The sequence below is a fragment of the Nycticebus coucang genome, chromosome 24, assembly GCF_027406575.1.
Source record: "Nycticebus coucang isolate mNycCou1 chromosome 24, mNycCou1.pri, whole genome shotgun sequence".
Lineage (NCBI taxonomy): Eukaryota > Metazoa > Chordata > Mammalia > Primates > Lorisidae > Nycticebus > Nycticebus coucang.
Genome location: NC_069803.1, coordinates 19113296 through 19130582, shown reverse-complemented (window position 1 = coordinate 19130582; position 17287 = coordinate 19113296). Strand labels below are relative to the sequence as shown.

At 43.2% G+C, this 17287-nt stretch overlaps 1 protein-coding gene across 6 annotated transcripts in view; it reads left to right on the top strand.

Annotated features, from left to right (window-relative positions):
* Window positions 1-10515: 10515 nt before the first annotated feature.
* MTUS1 (microtubule associated scaffold protein 1) overlaps window positions 10516-17287 on the top strand; it is a 161780-nt gene continuing 155008 nt past the window's right edge. For 3 of the 6 annotated variants that reach the window (XM_053578262.1, XM_053578260.1, XM_053578264.1), the window contains exons 1-2: window positions 10935-11158; window positions 16311-16408. The gene's annotated coding sequence lies outside the window, so the exon portion shown is untranslated. Of the gene's footprint in view, window positions 10650-10933; window positions 11159-16310; window positions 16409-17287 lie in introns of those variants that run through there. The other 3 variants (XM_053578263.1, XM_053578266.1, XM_053578265.1) reach the window with 3 other exon arrangements.

Here is a 17287-nt window from a genome sequence, read left to right as displayed (position 1 = left end):
CTATGCCCTGAGCAGAGTGCAGTGGCATCCTAGCTCACTGCAACCTCAGACTCAGGCTGTGGGCATCCCATGGCCTCAGCCTCTGGAAGCCGCTGGGATTACAGGCGCCCGGTTGGGTTTTTCATTTTTTTAGGAGTCGGGGTCTCACTCTTGCTCAGGCAAGTCTCAAACTCCTGAACTCAAGCAATTCTCTTTCCTCAGCCTCCCACAGTGCTGGGAGGCATGAGCCACCACGCTCAGCTAAAATGGTGATTTTTAAAAGTACAAGAATTGGTCTAAATTTTCCTGACTATAAATCTATTGATCATTCAGGACATGGAAAGTGGTTATTGACTTACATAATCATTTATTTTTCTCATAATCTGAGAAAGCTATTATCAGCTATTATCAGGTAATGTGTCTATACTGGACATTTCCATTATAGCATTTTTATTTTACCTTTTATTATATGAAAATAAATTTTTTTTATTGTTGTTGAGACAGAGTCTTACTATGTCACCTTTGGTAGAGTGCTGTGGCATCACAACTCACAGCAACTTCCAGCTCTTGGGCTTAGGAGATTCTCTTGCCTCAGCCTCCCAAGTAGCTGGGACCACAGGCGTCCACCACAATGCCCGGCTATTTTTTGTTGCAGTTGTCATTTTTGTTATCTGGTCCAGGGTGGGTTTGAACCTGCCACCCTTTGTGTATGTGGCTGGCAGCTTAACCACTGTGCTACGGGCACCAAGCCAAAAATTAAAAATTTTAAAGACTATAGAACCTCCATAGTTGACCACCTCTCTACATTGACTACCTGCCTTAAGTTGACCTAACTTTCAAAGACCAGACATGCCCCGCATGTACGTATCAGTACACTAGGCCTAGCTCCTTATGTTGGCCACCTCCATATGTTGACCAGTCTGTTACTGTCCCTTGGTTGGTTAACTTAAAGAGGTTCTACAGCACATTCAATTAATTCCTTTTGCTTCTGATAACAGCACCCATTTTCTTCAGTGATTAGAAAAAGATGTGCATGTTCTTTTCACATGTGGGATAAATAAACTGCTCCTCAGTTTTTGAAAAAATGCAGTTACTTTTTGACACAGCTGGAATTGATTATACTGTTTGGTCTCACATATCTATGTGGCTAACTTGATTTTTTCCCAACCTATTAGCCAACTATTTGGAAGGCAATTTAATGGTTATCTCTTGCCCTGTGTCTGTTCTGTCTCTGTTATAGGATAGGTTCTTATTTTAAACTGTGACAACCCAAGACTGTATCATTTTAATCATTGTTGCACTGTGTTCGATTTTCCAAATCTGCTGAATCCATACATTTACTACATATGAAAATGTTTTGGGGCGGTGCCTATGGCTCAAGGAGTAGGGCGCTGGTCCCATATGCCGGAGGTGGCGGGTTCAAACCCAGCCCCGGCCAAAAACCACAAAAAAAAAAGAAAATGTTTTAAAATGTACCATTGCATCATGCCCATTAGGTGAAGTCCCCCAAATACCTCCCTCCTCCCATCACCTCCCTCCCCTTCCCTCTCCTCTTCTCTTCTATTTTCTGGACTATAGTCATGTTTTACCACTCATATGAATGTGTAGGTGATTACATATTGATTTCTTTTTTTTTTTTTTTTTTGTGATTTTTTGGCCGGGGCTGGGTTTGAACCCGCCACCTCCGGCATATGGGACCGGCGCCCTACTCCTTGAGCCACAGGCGCCGCCCATATTGATTTCATAGTAGTATTGAGTACACTGGATTTTTTTTCATTCTTTTTTTATTTTTTTATTTTTATTGTTAAGTCATAGCTGTGTACATGAGTGCAATAAAGGTTTTTTTTTTCATTCTTGAGATACTTTACTAAGAAGATTATATTCCATTTTAAAACTATGAAGAAAAGAGTATAATTGTCATGGATGTGTTACTTAATTCAATGTAAGCATTTCACATTGTATACTAAATCGGTACACGGAAACCCATAAATGCAACAATGTACACAGCTATGATTAAATAAAAGAATTTAAAAATTTTTAATTGGGGAGGCGCCTGTGGCTCAAAGGAGTAGGGTGCCGGCCCCATATAGCAGAGGTGGTGGGTTCAAGCCTGGCCCCGGCCAAAAACTGCAAAACAAAAAAAAAATTTTTTTTTTTTAATATTGCCATCCATTTATTTTTTACCACTAGTTCTTACTGGAATTTGTTACTGCAATAAATCTACATATTAAATTGTTTAAACTGATGTCTTTAGTCTCTCTAAAAGAGAGCATTTTTATTAGAACCGAATCATTTTTTAACTTCTTTTTTTTTTTTTTGCAGTGTTTGGCCGGGGCTGGGTATGAACCTGCCACCTCTGGCATATGGGGCTGGCGCCCTACCCCTTTGAGCCACAGGAGCCACCCAGAACTGAATCATGTTTTAAAAAGCAATGTTTCAAGTTAAATTTATTCTTAGGTATTTTAATTTCCTCCAGGTTTCATTAAAATATCACTGTGCAGGGAGGCACCCGTAGCTCAGTGGGTAGGGCACCGGCCACATATACTGAGGCTAGCAGGTTTGAACCTGGTCAGGCCATCTAAAATCAACAATGACAGCTGCAACAAAAAAATACCTGGGCGTTGTGGTGGGTGCCTGTAGTGCCAGCTACTCGGGAGGCTGAGGCAAGAGACTTGCCAAAGCCCAGGAGTTGGAGGTTGCTGTGAGCTGTGACGCTACAGCACTCTATCAAGAGCAACAAAGTAAGACTCTGTCTCTAAAAAAAAGAAAAAAAATGTCATTCTTTTCTATCATGGTATACTTTACTGTGTGCAGTAGTTTAGTGCTATATATGATTGAATTAATGAAAAATAAAATATTGGGCATGCATACTCCATTTTTTTTTTTGAGACAGAGTCTCACTATGTTGCCCTTGGTAGAGTGCTGTGGTGTCACAGCTCACAGCAACCTCAAACTCTTGGGCTTAAGTAATCCTCTTGCCTCAGCCTCCCAAGTAGCTGGGATGACAGGTGCCAGTCACAGCGCCCAGCTATTTGTTGCTGTTGTCATCATTGTTGTTTAGCAGGCCCAGGCCAGGTTCGAACCCACCAGCCCCGGTGCATGTAGCTGGCGCCCTAACCACCGAGCTACGGGCGCCAAGTCACTCACTTCTTTTTATAGATAGGAAAGTATCAGCCAGAAGATTCAGAGATTGCTGGTTTACTGGCTTGAGTCATGGCATGAAAGCAATAGGAAGAGATGGCAGCCCTGGGTCTAACAGGCGGGAGGGAATGTTTATTCCATAGCCTCTATCTTGTAGACCAATGGGAAAGGAAATGAACAATCTCAGTAACTCCAACCATACGATACTGCACAACTAATAAACACAATCATAATAATAATACCTTGCCTTTTATTCTCACAACACGTGTCCCCACGAAATCTAAAGAGCTAAATCCCTAAAAGAGAAACTAAGATCCAGAAGGGTCAAATCCACTAAAACATATCTAGGTGTCAAAACTAAATCTTCTAACTTCAACTTGCATCTGCATTTTGGAGCAAAAATTATATTTGGGGGTTTTATTCTACTATTTAAGATTTGGAGATCATTAGTGGGGATTAACCATCATTTTAGATACTGAAGAAGAGATCAGACATATACTTCGCAAAATAGATCAATTTTTGGTGGTATCAAATGACCATCCTGGATTAACAATTGGCGTTCTCAGTGTTCTAGACGCCCCTAAGGAAGATTATCTTATTTACAACGTTGGTATGCTGCAATGTGATTTACGCGTGGTCCATCCAGACTCGCTGAATGGAGAAAACAAGGAGAATGGTATTTTCAGTGCTTCTTTCCTGAATTGCCAGCGCTGGTTTAGACAACGGATTACATTTTGAGGAATGCTTATTGCTTATTGCCAGCCCTGGTTTAGAAAAAGGATTATATTTTGAGGAATGCTGACATAACACACGAAGGCTAATTGCTGCTGTTTATTTAGTTTACAGCTCTCTTCCTACGTTATCATGATTTGTAGACACTTGTTAGAACATACAGCACTTTGGCCCGCTTGACTGCATAGCACTTACAAGGGGTTAGTGGGGGAGACTGCAGAGTCCATCACGAATCAGGAACTACATGAATCAAGACCAGAAATTTCAGCTGCCCATGGTGGCTCATACCTGTAATCCTAGCATTCTGGGAGGCCGAGGCAGATGGATTGCTTGGGCTTGAGATCAACCTGAGCAAGAGTGAAACCCTGTATCTACTTGAAAATAAAAAACGAAAATGAATGGAGTGTTGTGGTTGGCTCCTGCAGTCCCAGCTACTAAAGAGGCTGGGGCAAAAGGAATTCTTGAGTCCACGAATTTGAAGTTGCTGTGAGCTATGATGCCGTGGCACTCTACTCAGGGTGACAGAATGAGACTGTCTCAACTATAATAATAATAATAATAAGCAAAAGCAAATTTAAAAAGTCTAAGTCGACTGTAGTAGTCTCAAAGATATCAGACCTCAAAGCCACAGACTTATTAATATTTGTCATGAAGCAATAACTACTTTGAAATTGAAAATGCATCCTCTTTTTAAGGAAAGACTCAATCTGATTGGAGCAAAGCCTAGTTCAGTGTCACACAGTTATGATTCACTGTCAAGAGTGGATTACACAGACCAGTAGTTTTCTTTAGTCATGACAGTTTAAGCTACTCAAAGTAAACATTTTCAAAGTGGTTGCAATAACAAATTCATGGTACTCTATTTTTCTTAATTTCTTCCTAATATGAGGAAGTCCGCAGCAGAATTATAGGACAACTTGTGTGTGAGCTAAAATAATTTTGGCATCATGCTATAAGAACAGTTCCTTCTACGTAGGCTATAATTGGAATAGAAGGACTGTTGAAGAGGCCTTTCGTGGTCTGGGGAGATGAAAAAGTTTCTCAGATTTTCTCTAGTTATTTTGTTAAGAGGGGCTATAAATTCCTTATTATTGCTACTGCTTTGAACTTGCAACCAAAAACTCTTTTCTTGATATTTTCACTTACATATCTGCAGATATTTGCCTAAGAATATCCCTAATCTCATAGTTACTCTTTTGGAACAGTAAAAAAAGAGTTCAGCTGATTCTCTGAGCCCACTAAGAAGAACAGGAAATCAGGAGCAGGAGAGTTTTTGATTTTGTTTTGTTTTGTTTTTTGAGACAGAGTCTCAAGCTATCATGTTGGGTAGAGTGCTGTAGCATCACAGCTCACAGCAACCTCATACCCTTGGGCTTAAGTGATTCTCTTACTTCAGCCTCCCAAGTAGCTGGAACTTAACAGGAACCAGCCATAACGCTGGGCTACTTTCTATGGTTGCAGTTGTCATTGTTGTTTTAGCAGGACCTGCCTGGGTTTAACCCCGCCAGTCTTGGTGTATGTGGCCGGCGCCCTTACCCACTGAGCTACGGGTGCCGCCGCCTATTTTTGTTGTTGTTGTTGTTTTTTGGCCGGGGCTGGGTTTGAACCCACCACCACCAGCATGTGGGGCCGGCGCCCTACCCCTTTGAGCCACAGGCACTGCCCTCCTGTTTTGGTTTTGTTGTTGTTGTTGAGGATTCATTGAGGGTACAAGGAACCAGGTTACATTGATTGCATTTGTTAGGTAAAATCCTTCTTATAATTGTGTCCCACCCCCAAAAGGTGTGTCACACATGGGTGACCCCCCCTTCTCTCCAGGAGTGTTATTTGTAAATAAATCCAGTAGCATTCACTGTACCACCATCAGTTTGTGTATTTGACTATGCATGTCTCACTTGCTTGGAATGCAAGAATTGTAAGTCCTGTGTCTGTTTGTAATATACATTTTCTGTTCACAAACATAGCAAAAATGTCATCAACAGTATCACAAAATTCCATCATTCTGAGACTATGTCAGAGACTACCCCAACTTCTAACAATTCTTTAGCAGCTATCTAACGGCTGACTGGCTAGAAAATTTCTGGAATGTTGTATAATCCAACTGTGTTTACTACCTCTGAGGCAAGGAATTTGTGAAGAAGTTAGGATTGTACCATGACCATATTTGACTTTCTGAAGTGTATTTGAAGAAGGAACCATCAACACACACCTCTTTGCATAGCTAATCCTTGACTGGATGACATTAGGCTAGAGTCCCTGACTGGGTGAATATCTTCCTCAACTTGAATTTTATAATAATAATTTTGGTTTCATTCAAGGCCACTATAGAAAATAACCACACAAAATTCCTTCCATTATTTTATAAGTATAATGTTGTTTTCCATTCAACAGTCTTGATTTTAATGAGTAAAAAAATTCTCTTAGAATTCAGTGGTAGGAAAAATTTTGCTTCCTTTAAGGAATTACCAGCCCCTTTTAAAAATGGCAATTATATAACTGGTTGGGGCACTTGGCTACCAGGAAGGTCAGAGTTTTAATTTGTTGCCCAACAATATGTTTACTCTTGCCTGTATGCTTTTCTTGGGATTCTATTTTATTTTATTTTTTTTTTTTTGAGACAGAGTCTCATTTTATCACCCTGAGTAGAGTGCCGTGGCATCACAGCTCACAGCAACCTCCAACTCCTGGGTTTAGGCGATTCTCTTGCCTTAGCCTCCCGAGTAGCTGGGACTACAGGTGCCTGCCACAACGCCTGGCCATTTTTTTGTTGCAGTTTGGCCGGGGCTGGGTTTGAACCCACCACCCTCGGTATATGGGGCCGGCACCCTACTCACTGAGCCACAGGTGTGGCCTGGGATTCTATTTTATGCTAAAGATATTTATACTTTTGTTTTCTTCTTTTATGAGACAGAGTCTATGTTGCCTTCTGTAGAGTGCTGTTGTATCACAGCTCACAGCAACCTCAAACTCTTGGATTTAAGCGATTCTCTTGCCTCAGCCTCCCAAGCAGCTGGGACTACAGGCGCCTGCCACAACAAGGAAAATAGGCCGGCTATTTTTTTGTTGTAGTTGCCATTGTTGTTTGGCAGGCCTGGGCTGGATTCAAACCCACTAGCTCTGGTGTATGTGGATGGCACCCTAGCCGCTGAGCTACAGGCGCCAAGCCAAGATATTTATACTTCTAAGCATTCATTTTTTTTAATTTCCTATCCCTGTCTTTTAGAGTTGTTCAAATCCCTGTTCAATATAGTGGTGGTCTAAGTAAACACATATAACAAATAAGAAGAGGGACCTGGATTGGGAACAAAGTAATATGATTCCATGGAATTCCCTTGGAATTCCTTCCTTCCTACTCAAATCAATGTATAAGAGTATTCATCTTGGGAATTAGGCCTAGAATTCTCTTTCATTTCTGATTGAATATGACTTTGGGAAAGTTAGCTGGAAGCTCTCCCCTAGGGAGATGTCAGGACTAATAAAATTCTAAGGAATTTGCTAACTCATCGTTTTCACTACACATGTCTCTTAGAGGTTTTTGTACTAAACTCTTGTTTTTAAAATGAGCTAGAAAAGAAATAGGATTGAAAGCATCCCTACCCCTATTAATGCATGAGAAGGCTGATCTTTTATCTATAAGTGAAATTAGTTGGCAGAGAAAATTAGTCAATCCTATTGGCAAAACTTCGAGTCATCAAAAATTTTAAAATATAAGAATGGGTACTGTTATTTATGTGGTATAAAATCCAAAAAAGTGGGCGGCACCTGTGGCTCAGTGGGTAGGGTGCCGACCCCATATACCAAGGGCGGTGGGTTCAAACCCAGCCCCAGCCGAACTGCAACCAAAAAATAGCCGGGTGTTGTGGTGAGTGCCTGTAGTCCCAGCTGCTCAGAAGGCTGAGGCACAAGAATCGCCTAAGCCTAGGAGTTGGAGGTTGCTGTGAGCTGTGATGCTACAGCACTCTACAGAGGGCAATAAAGTGAGACTCTGTCTCTACAAGGAAAAAAAAATCCATGAAAGTACACAGTTAAACATAGTGACAAGTTTTTCTTCAATCCCTTTTCTTAAGCTATACAACTTTCTCAAGATGCAACTAATATCAACAGTTTCGGTATATCTTTTCAGATATTTTATTCTTATACAAACAGATGCATACATTCAAGTGTATATAATTTCCTGTTATTTAGAAGAAATAGTAGCATACTTTTAGAGAATTTTGCATTAAAAAATTTGCAAATAAGGAGACCATTTCATAATGGTACAAAAAGTTTTCTTGTTCTTTTTTAAAGCCTTCACTGGGTTTTATTACATGACTGTATTATGACTAGTGCTTTACTAATGAACATTCATACTTTTTTTTAATCTTTGTTATGAACAATGCTAAAAAAACCCAAGATGTTATGTACGTGCCATTTCTCATGTACTTTGTGAGATAACTCTTATGTACAGACTTACTGGCTCACAACATATGCACATTTGGAATGTTGTGGGTATTGTGAATTGCCCTCTGTGGAGGTCATTATAACTTACTGTCCTGGTAACTACTTGTCCACACTTTTACCAACACACAATGGCTATCAAACTTTCTAATTTTTTTTTTTCTTTTTTTTTTTTTTGCAGTTTTTGGCCAGGGCTGGGTTTGAATCCACCACCTCTGGCATATGGGGCTGGCGCCCCACTCCCTTTAGCCACAGGCGCTGCCCCCAAACTTTCTAATTTTTAACAGTCCGATACATGAAAAGATGGTTTCTCAATGTAGATTTAATATTCATTTTTCTCATAGAAAGAAAAATTATGTTCACTTTTTTTTTTTTTTTAGAACAAAGGGCCATCAAATGATGTGGAGTTAATATCTGATCCTTGATATTGTTCCTGGAGTCTGTAGATCAAGAGCCTGACAACATGCCCAGAACCAGGATGAAAAGAAAAGCCAATAGCTTCAGTTCTCGAATATTTGCCTTGATGGAGCTCCTGATGATGTCCTTAGAAGACAACTTCTGTTTTTATGGGAATGCAATTAGAAACTAAGTTTCAGATTTCCCAGTGCCCACACAAGTAGCTCTAATTACTTAGCAGAGGGTAGGTTTTTTTTTCCCTCAATCTATCTGATAGAAAAATGAAGTAAAACAGGTTCTATATTTATAGATATAACTAAGCCACACAATAGAACCGTAGGGGCCGGGGGTTGGGCCAAATCATTTGGGTCACGCAAGTTTAACACAAGGAACATTCTGCTTAGGGAGGAGGCATGTTGCCAATTAGCATAATCGTTTGGGACTTGCAGAAATAATGTCAGTGACTTTTTGTTTTGTTTTGGTGTGTGCTTTTGCATAAGGGAGAATCATCCAACGGTGTTTAATGCCCTGTTTAATCACCTTCCTTTCCTAAAGTCATAGAATCATATTGGTTACATGTCTGTCTTTACAATGGAGATTTCAAAAGCAAATGAGAGGTGTCATTATGTAATGGAATTTTAAAAAAGAAAGGAGTTAGGCATTAAGGGTTTATACTTGCCCCTCACAAGCTGTGTAAACCTTGCCTAAGTCACTTGACCTCCCTGAGCTTCAATTTTCTCACTTGAATAATGGAGAAAATCTGACCTAGGTACTCCCGGGTCTTGTGAGGAAATAAGGGATCACTGTGCATGTGAAAAGGTCTTAAAACTATAAACGGTGGGGTGGTGCCTGTGGCTCGTAGGGCACCGGTCCCACATACCAAGGGTGGCCAGTTCGAACCCGGCCTAGTCAAGCTACAAAAACAAACAAAAAAAACTATACATCTGTCCATAATCCAATATTCAGCGTATAGAAGACTATGAAATACCACATCCTAAAATTTATCCTCAGGAAAAGCTTCTTTTCTTATAAGGCTTTTAGTAAACCCAAATCAGGTAATTAAAAAGAAGGCGTCAGCCACATACTCCTGAGCTGGCGGGTTCGAATCCAGCACAGGCCCGAGAAACAACAGTGACGGCTGCAACCAAAAAATAGCCGGGCGTGGTGGCAGGCACGTGTGGTCTCAGCTACTTGGGAGGCGGAGGCAGGAGACTCGCTTGAGCCCAGGAGTTGGAGGTTGCTGAGAGCTGTGATGCCACAGCACTCTACCTAGGGTAACAGCTTGAGGCTCTGTCTCAAAAAAAAAAAAAAAAAAAAGAAAGAAAAAAGAAAATTTTATAATTTTCTTCTTAGGTTGTCTTGTAACGTTACAGCCTCACAGACACCGTATCATTTTTGGAAAAGCTTTGTATTAAAACACGTGGCGTATAGAAGAAAATATTTTTTGGGCCTAAAAGACGGCTGTGGGTGAAATTTGCCGTTCAGCAAAGAGCAAGGAATAGTTTGTGTTTAGAGAAAAGTGGGTTGGGCCTTTTCTCTTTCTCTGGCGTCCTATTCCCTTTCAACTTTTTACCTGAAGCTGTAACAGCTGGAGCGCTCATTTCTTTAACCTTAAATAGATGCTTGCTGGTCAACTTTTTGGAAGCTTGAAGATAATACAGATTGGAAGACCGACCCTGTAAGAGGCAATCCTTGCAGGCTCCTTGTAAGCCTCTGCCCTGATAACTCTGCACGGTCGCCGCAACAGCCCCACCGCCCGAGGCAGGCCCGAGGGCTGGACAGAGCCCGCAGGTGGCGAGAGGGCGGGGTGGGGGAGGGGATCGTCAGGACAGCCCGGCCAGGGGCGCCAGCACGAGGCTCCGCGGAAGCACGGTCGCCCGCGGGGACGAGCGTGGCTCGGGGACGCGCTGCTGGGCCAGGTGCTGCGGCCGCAGCCTGGGGACCCGCGACGCACGTGGCAACAGGTGCAGGGCCGGGGTGGGTGGGGGCGCCCGGCTGGGGCGCGTCCGCTCTTAGCCTGGGAGCGCGCGGGGCTGCGGGACCGGGACGCGGGAGCGCGAGAGGAGCCGGGGAGCGGACAGCGGGGAGTTGCCCCGAGGAACCGCCTCGCGCGTCTTTCACGTTTCGGGGGCTGAGCCCTGGTGCCCGCCGCCGGGCCTGGGTCTCCGGCTCGCAGGGGCCGCCGCGGTGCGGCGGGGGTGGCCGGGGCCGTGCAGCTTTCTATTTACAAGTTTCCCGAACTCCCCGCCTCGCTCCACCCCCTGGCGTTCCCGGAGGCGGGGAGGCCGGGGCGCCGGGTCTCGGGGTTCCCGCCTGGCAGCGGCCGCGGCGGTCGGGGTCGGGGTGGGGCGAGGCGCCCCCAGTGCGGACGCTGCCCCGCGGGCCTCCCGGGCGGTCCAGGCGCGCCCCGGCCGAGGGTCCGAGCGCTGCGCCCCGGCAGCTGGGAGGGCTGGGGCTGGCTCGGAGCGCGGCGGTAAGTGCGGGGCTGAGTGGATTCCCGCTGCCCCGGGGCGAGGGTGGAGGAGGACGCGGGGAGCGCGGCGGTCAGCCGACTGGACTCGCTCTCGGGGTGAGGGGCGGGTAGTCCGGAGGCGGCTCTCACGTGGGTCGCGGGGCTCCTGCGGAAGGGACGCTGCGGCTCTCCTGGCTGTCACCTTGAACGTGACCGCGGGATTTACTGGGGACCCAGTCCTGCCGCGCCCCGCACCTGACCCTCGGGGTCCGCGCCTGTCCCAGCCTTCTCCCTGGGGGGTTTGCTCGGGGCGGTTCTGAGCCCAGAGCGATCAGGGCTGAGAAAGTGGAAACAATGCGGTTGCTGCGGTTCCGGACCCTCTCGCCGGGGCCACTACGTGCCGGGGCTCGCTTGTACTTTTCAAGTTCGCCAGAAAAATCCACTAAGGTCACCTCATTGATTCCTTTGTAATAATCGGCGGACTTAGGTGTTTACTTAGAGTAATCTTTGTCCTCTTCTTTGCAAGACAAGTTCTTTTCCACTATTTGTTGATTTGGCGTAATTTCCTAGCGAGCAGGACCGAGCAGGTTAAATGTTCATGGAGCCTGCGTAGTTCAAGTTGCTCTGTGAAATACTATTTAAGTAGTTAGTGTCCTAAGAAAGGAAGTCCAGTGATGTTTTTGTTTGTTTTCTTTGAATGAAACCGGAGTCTTAGGCGAAACTGGGGGGAGGGGAGGTGAAAGCTTTCAAGTTTTGCCAGGTGATGGGAATTCAGTGGTTGTCAGACTAAATCACAGCGCCGGGGGTGGAGGGTGAGAGTGGAGTGTATGGAAAGAGTCGCCGCTTCCTAGGACCTGGGAGCTCTTCAAGGCGGCTTTATCCACGCAGGTGACAGTGTATGCAGACCCTGAGGAATTGCATGAGTGGAGTTGCGGTTCTGTAGACAAACTTCTTTTTCCAGACAGGATAAGAACAGAAAATGATTTAAATTCACACGGAGGTGCCCTACTGCAGAGAGCTTTACAGTGTAGAAAGTGCTGCTGCAGATTTTTTCCTAAGGACTATATTCTATAGGGAAGTTAGAGGGGAAAAAAATTTAGAGCTACTCGTCTATACTTAAAAAAAAAAACCCTGGGCGGCGCCTGTGGCTCAGTGAGTAGGGCGCCGGCCCCATATGCCGAGCGTGGCGGGTTCAAACCCAGCCCCGGCCAAACTGCAACAAAAAAAAAAAAATAGCCGGGTGCTGTGGCGGGCGCCTGTAGTCCCAGCTGCTCGGGAGGCTGAGGCAAGAGAATCGCTTAAGCCCAGGAGCTGGAGGTTGCTGTGAGCTGTGTGATGCCACGGCACTCTACCAAGGGCCTTAAAGTGAGACTATGTCTCTACAAAAAAAAAAAAACCCTTAGTGTAATTTACTTTAAAATAATGTATACACATATTTATGTAACTTGCATTAGTTTTTCTCAATTTTCTTAAAGTCAGATTTGTGTGGACAAAACAGCTTGGTAGAAGATCTGCATCTTTTATGTTAATAATTCAAGGTTACATTTTAGAGTAAATAAGGGGATTATTAAATAATAGGATTATGATGTTTTAGATTTCTTACGGTATTTTTTGGAAATTAATCTGCAGTAATTAGGCTTAAGGATTTATAAAGTCTGTTACTTAATACCCTTGTTCTGTTAATGCTGTTATGATTTCAAAATTAACATATGCTTGCTGTATTAAAAAGGGTAGATTCAGAAAAGTGAAAGTTAGATAATCCCACCATCCAAAGATAATCATGGTCAATATTTTCTTTATAGTTGTTAATATATGTAACAAATAGATTTATTTTTACAGTTACATAGTAAATACTGTAAAAATACACTTTACATAGTAACTGTAAAAATACATTTATTTGTATATTATACAAAATACAGTATATATACCAATATGCCATTGCATGCTAGGCTTTTTTCCTACTCAACTATGAACAGTTTCCCATGTCATTAAGTCTTCAAAAATCTTATTTTAGGGTGGTGCCTGTGGCTCAAAGGAGTAGGGGGCCGGCCCCATGTGCTGCCAAAGCCTGCAAAAAAAAAAATAATAATAAAATAAATAATAATCTTATTTTAGTGGCTGCATGATACTGTGTTATATAGACGTATCAATTAGCTATTTTCTTACAGATGAACTTTTCATTATATTTCTGGTTACTATTACTAAATATTCTTTTGCAACAAACATCCTTTTGAAAACTTTATGTACGAGGTGTAATTCCTTAGAATGGAGTCCTTGAAGTACAGCTGATTGTTCAAAGGGCTCTTGAAACAAATTGACCATTTGCTTTATGAAAAATGTTTAACCAAATCAAGCTTCCACCAGCATTTTATTCCCTAAAGCTTGTCCAGTATAAGTAGGCTCGAGTTTGACTAGTGATTTCTTTTAAAAATTTATTTCGAGGGTGGCGCCTGTGGCTCAGAAGGTAGGGCACTGACCCCATAATTTTACTTGTATTACCACAGATATTCTTGTCAACAGGAAGAATCACTCATAAAAGGCAAAATTGTTCTTGCCAGCTTTATAGGTGAAATAGTGCTATCTCTGTTTAAATTTCCTTTTCTTTCTTTGCAATGATTTTGAACACCAAAAAGTCTAGTTGTTTTTCATTTTTAGTTGAATGTAGTGCCAGATTTTTTCCCTGGAATATTAGTGTTTCTCCATTTATTCATAAGAACCTTTTATGGATTGATAGTAAACTTTTACCATTCATATTTCAGATACTTCTTCCCATTTCGTCTTTGCCTTGTAACTGTGTTTATAAGTGGTTTTGACTCACAGAAGTTCTATACTTTAATGCTGATAAATCTGTTAGCTTTCTCAAAACAGCATTTTTGTACTTTTTTTTTTTTGCAGTTTTTGGCCGGGGCTGGGTTTGAACACACCACCTCCAGTATATAGGGCCAGTGCCCTACTCCTTTGAGCCACAGATGCCGCCTCAAAATAGCACTTTTTTTATTTTTTATTTTTATTTATATATTTTTTTGTGTGTGGTTTTTGGCCGGGGCTGGGTTTGAACCCACCACCTCCAGCATATGGGACTGGCGCCCTATCCCTTTGAGCCACAGGTGCCACCCCAAAACAGCACTTTTAACACTTGTAAATCATAGCTTGAGCACTATATGTGCCTGTGGTAGAAAACTTAAAAGAATTCCTTCCAAATTCTGAGTTAGTTTCTTTTCAATTCCATTACATGAACTTCTGTGTCCTGGAGTAAAGACTCTTTTTTGTAGAGGCAGAGTCTCACTTTATGGCCCTCGGTAGAGTGCCGTGGCCTCACACAGCTCACAGCAACCTCCAACTCCTGGGCTTAAGCGATTCTCTTGCCTCAGCCTCCCGAGCGGAGTAAAGACTCTTGCAAACCTGGTTGCATTTGTTGGTGAGGAGTCCCTGTGGGTAGTGTAGACTATGAGAAACAACATCCTTTGAAATGGGAGCATAAAATTTTAAATCTCAGAGACTGAAAGTCTTTCAGATCTGTTGTTCTTTGATTATGAAAACTAGGCCCACAATCCATTTATTCTCAACAGTCAGTCTGTAGTGTTACTATTTTTTTTTTTGCAGTTTTTGGCCGGGGCTGGGTTAGAACCCGCCACCTCTGGCATATGGGGCCAGCGCCCTACTCCTTTGAGCCACAGGCACCGCCCCTGTAGTGTTACTATTTTGCCACATTCTTCTTTTTATAATCATTAATATAGTTTGATACTGAATCAAACTACAAGTCTTATCTTGATGTCCAGAAAGAAGATACACTGTATATGTAGCTGAACTTTTTTCTCAAATTAATTTCCAACACGACTCATAGGTGAAACTGTTTCTTTGAGGGGGAATAAACGCCTTCTGGGGTTTCCAAACTTGCGTTCTGTTTCTACACTGTGGAAGCTTAAATATTACCCTGGAGGCTTTTAAAGGCCTCACTGAAAGGAGTGTGCTTTCCATCAGAGCCTCAGGCCCTTTCCCTCTCCATACTTTGGGCCTGTATTTGAGCTTTGAGCATGATGTTGGTATGAGTTTGGGGACGCTCAAAAATGGCCCCAGACTTTTTCTGGAGGAAGGCAGGGCTAGGAAGAAGTGGCCCCTTAGCTGGCAGCTGTTTGGGCCATGGTGCCTGTGGCCTCCAGAGGGGGAGAATGAGTGATCCCACCCTGTAGGCAAAGAGGGACTAGGTGGGATGGTCTGACCTTTGCCAGCCTGAAATCTGGTTCCCTAAAGCTTGTCCAGTATAAGTAGGCATTGAATTTGACTAGTGATTTCTTTTAAAAATGTATTTCAAGGGCGGCATCTGTGGCTCAGTGGGTAGGGCGCTATATACCGAGGGTGGCGTGTTTGAACCTGGCCCCAGGTAAACTGCAACAAAAAAATAGCTGGGCATTGTGGCGGGTGCCTGTGGTCCCAGCTACTCGGGAGGCTGAGGCAAGAGCATGGCCTGAGCCCAGGAGTTGGAGATTGCTGTGAGCTGTGACGCAACAGCACTCTACCAAGGGCGATAAAGTGAGACCCTGTCTCAAAAATAAATCAATAAATAAATAAAAGTAAAAAACATTTATTTCTAGACTAAGTTTTACAGATGGTTGCCCTGATGATTGTCTCTTTTTTTTTTTTTTTAAATGACCTCAATAATCTTTGAAATCAGCAGTTATTACTTCTATGTGGGTTCCTTTCCATGATATTTAGTCATGACTTTTTCTTGTTCACTTGGCATAAGGCAGGGGGAAAAAAAGACATTTCCATGTTGGGGATCACAGATGTGGGGGCCCATCTTTACAGTGCAGATAGATAACAACACAACTTCATTTTCACACACCACAGGCTAATTTGCTATCTTTGATTACCCTGGTGTCCAGATGTTATGCAATCAAGGAAGAAAGGTTTGCTGAACTAATTTTGAGCATAAACAAGGTTGTACCTAGAGGTGCTTCACTTAAGTAAATAGCTTTCAGGCACTCCACAAGTACATATTTGCACATAAATCCTTGATTGCGAAAGTTCATTAAAGCTGGTAAGTTTTTCCTGGACTTTAGTGTAAGTTCCATATTGAGGAGTAATAAAAAATGTGTTTATTTAAAGATAAACTGCACTTAAGTGCCTTCCAGGTAGTGCAGTGTGCCTGAATTGATCTGATTTTGTGTTTCAGAAAGGATTGTGCTGGGCGGAAGGGCAGACCTCGGAGCCACCCACAGAGCGAACACCCCAAAAGAGAAGAAAAGACTGGAAAACTCATCTGTCTTCTGGGTAAGGTGCCTTGGAAAGAGTTTTTAATCATCAATGGCCTTATTATCATCCTTTTAAATACTGACATTTATACCTTATAAATAAATCGTATTTTAAGCTTGATGCAGAAGAAAAGAAAATTAGTGTTTAAGCTTGAATGCCAATCACAATTACCCTGATTTTTCTACAGTTAACAAATATTTCAGGAAATTTCATGTCCTAAATTGGTATTGAGAAAGGAATCTTTCTTGGAAAGATACATACTTATCAAACGAGTAAGGAGAAGTATAAAAATGTATTATTTAGGCCTGGTGGCTTCTACCCGTAATCCCAGCTACTTGGGAAACTTAGGCGGGAGGTCGCTTGAGCCCAGGAGTTCAAGGCTGCAGTGAGCTATGATCATGCCAGTGCATTCCGGCGTGAGTGACAGAGTGAGACCCATCTCTTAAAACATGTATATTTGGGGTGACGCCTGTGACTCAATGGGTGGGGCCCTGGCCCCATATACTAAAGGTGGCAGGTTCGAACCTGGCCCCAGCCGAATTGCAACAACAAAAATAGCCAGGCGTTGTGGCGGGCACCTGTAGTCCTGGCTACTCGGGAGGCTGAGGCAAGAGAATCACCTAAGCCCAAGAGCTGGAGGTTGCTGTGAGCTGTGACATCACGGCACTGTACCGGGGGTGATAAAGTGAGACTCAGTCTCTTAAAAAAAAAGTATGTTGGGCGGCGCCTGTGGCTCAGTGAGTAGGACGCCGGCCCCATATGCCGAGGGTGGTGGGTTCAAACCCAGCCCCGGCCAAATTGCAACCAAAAAATAGCCGGGCGTTGTGGCTGGCGCCTGTAGTCCCAGCTGCTCCAGAGGCTGAGGCAAGAGAATCGCGTAAGCCCAAGAGTTAGAGG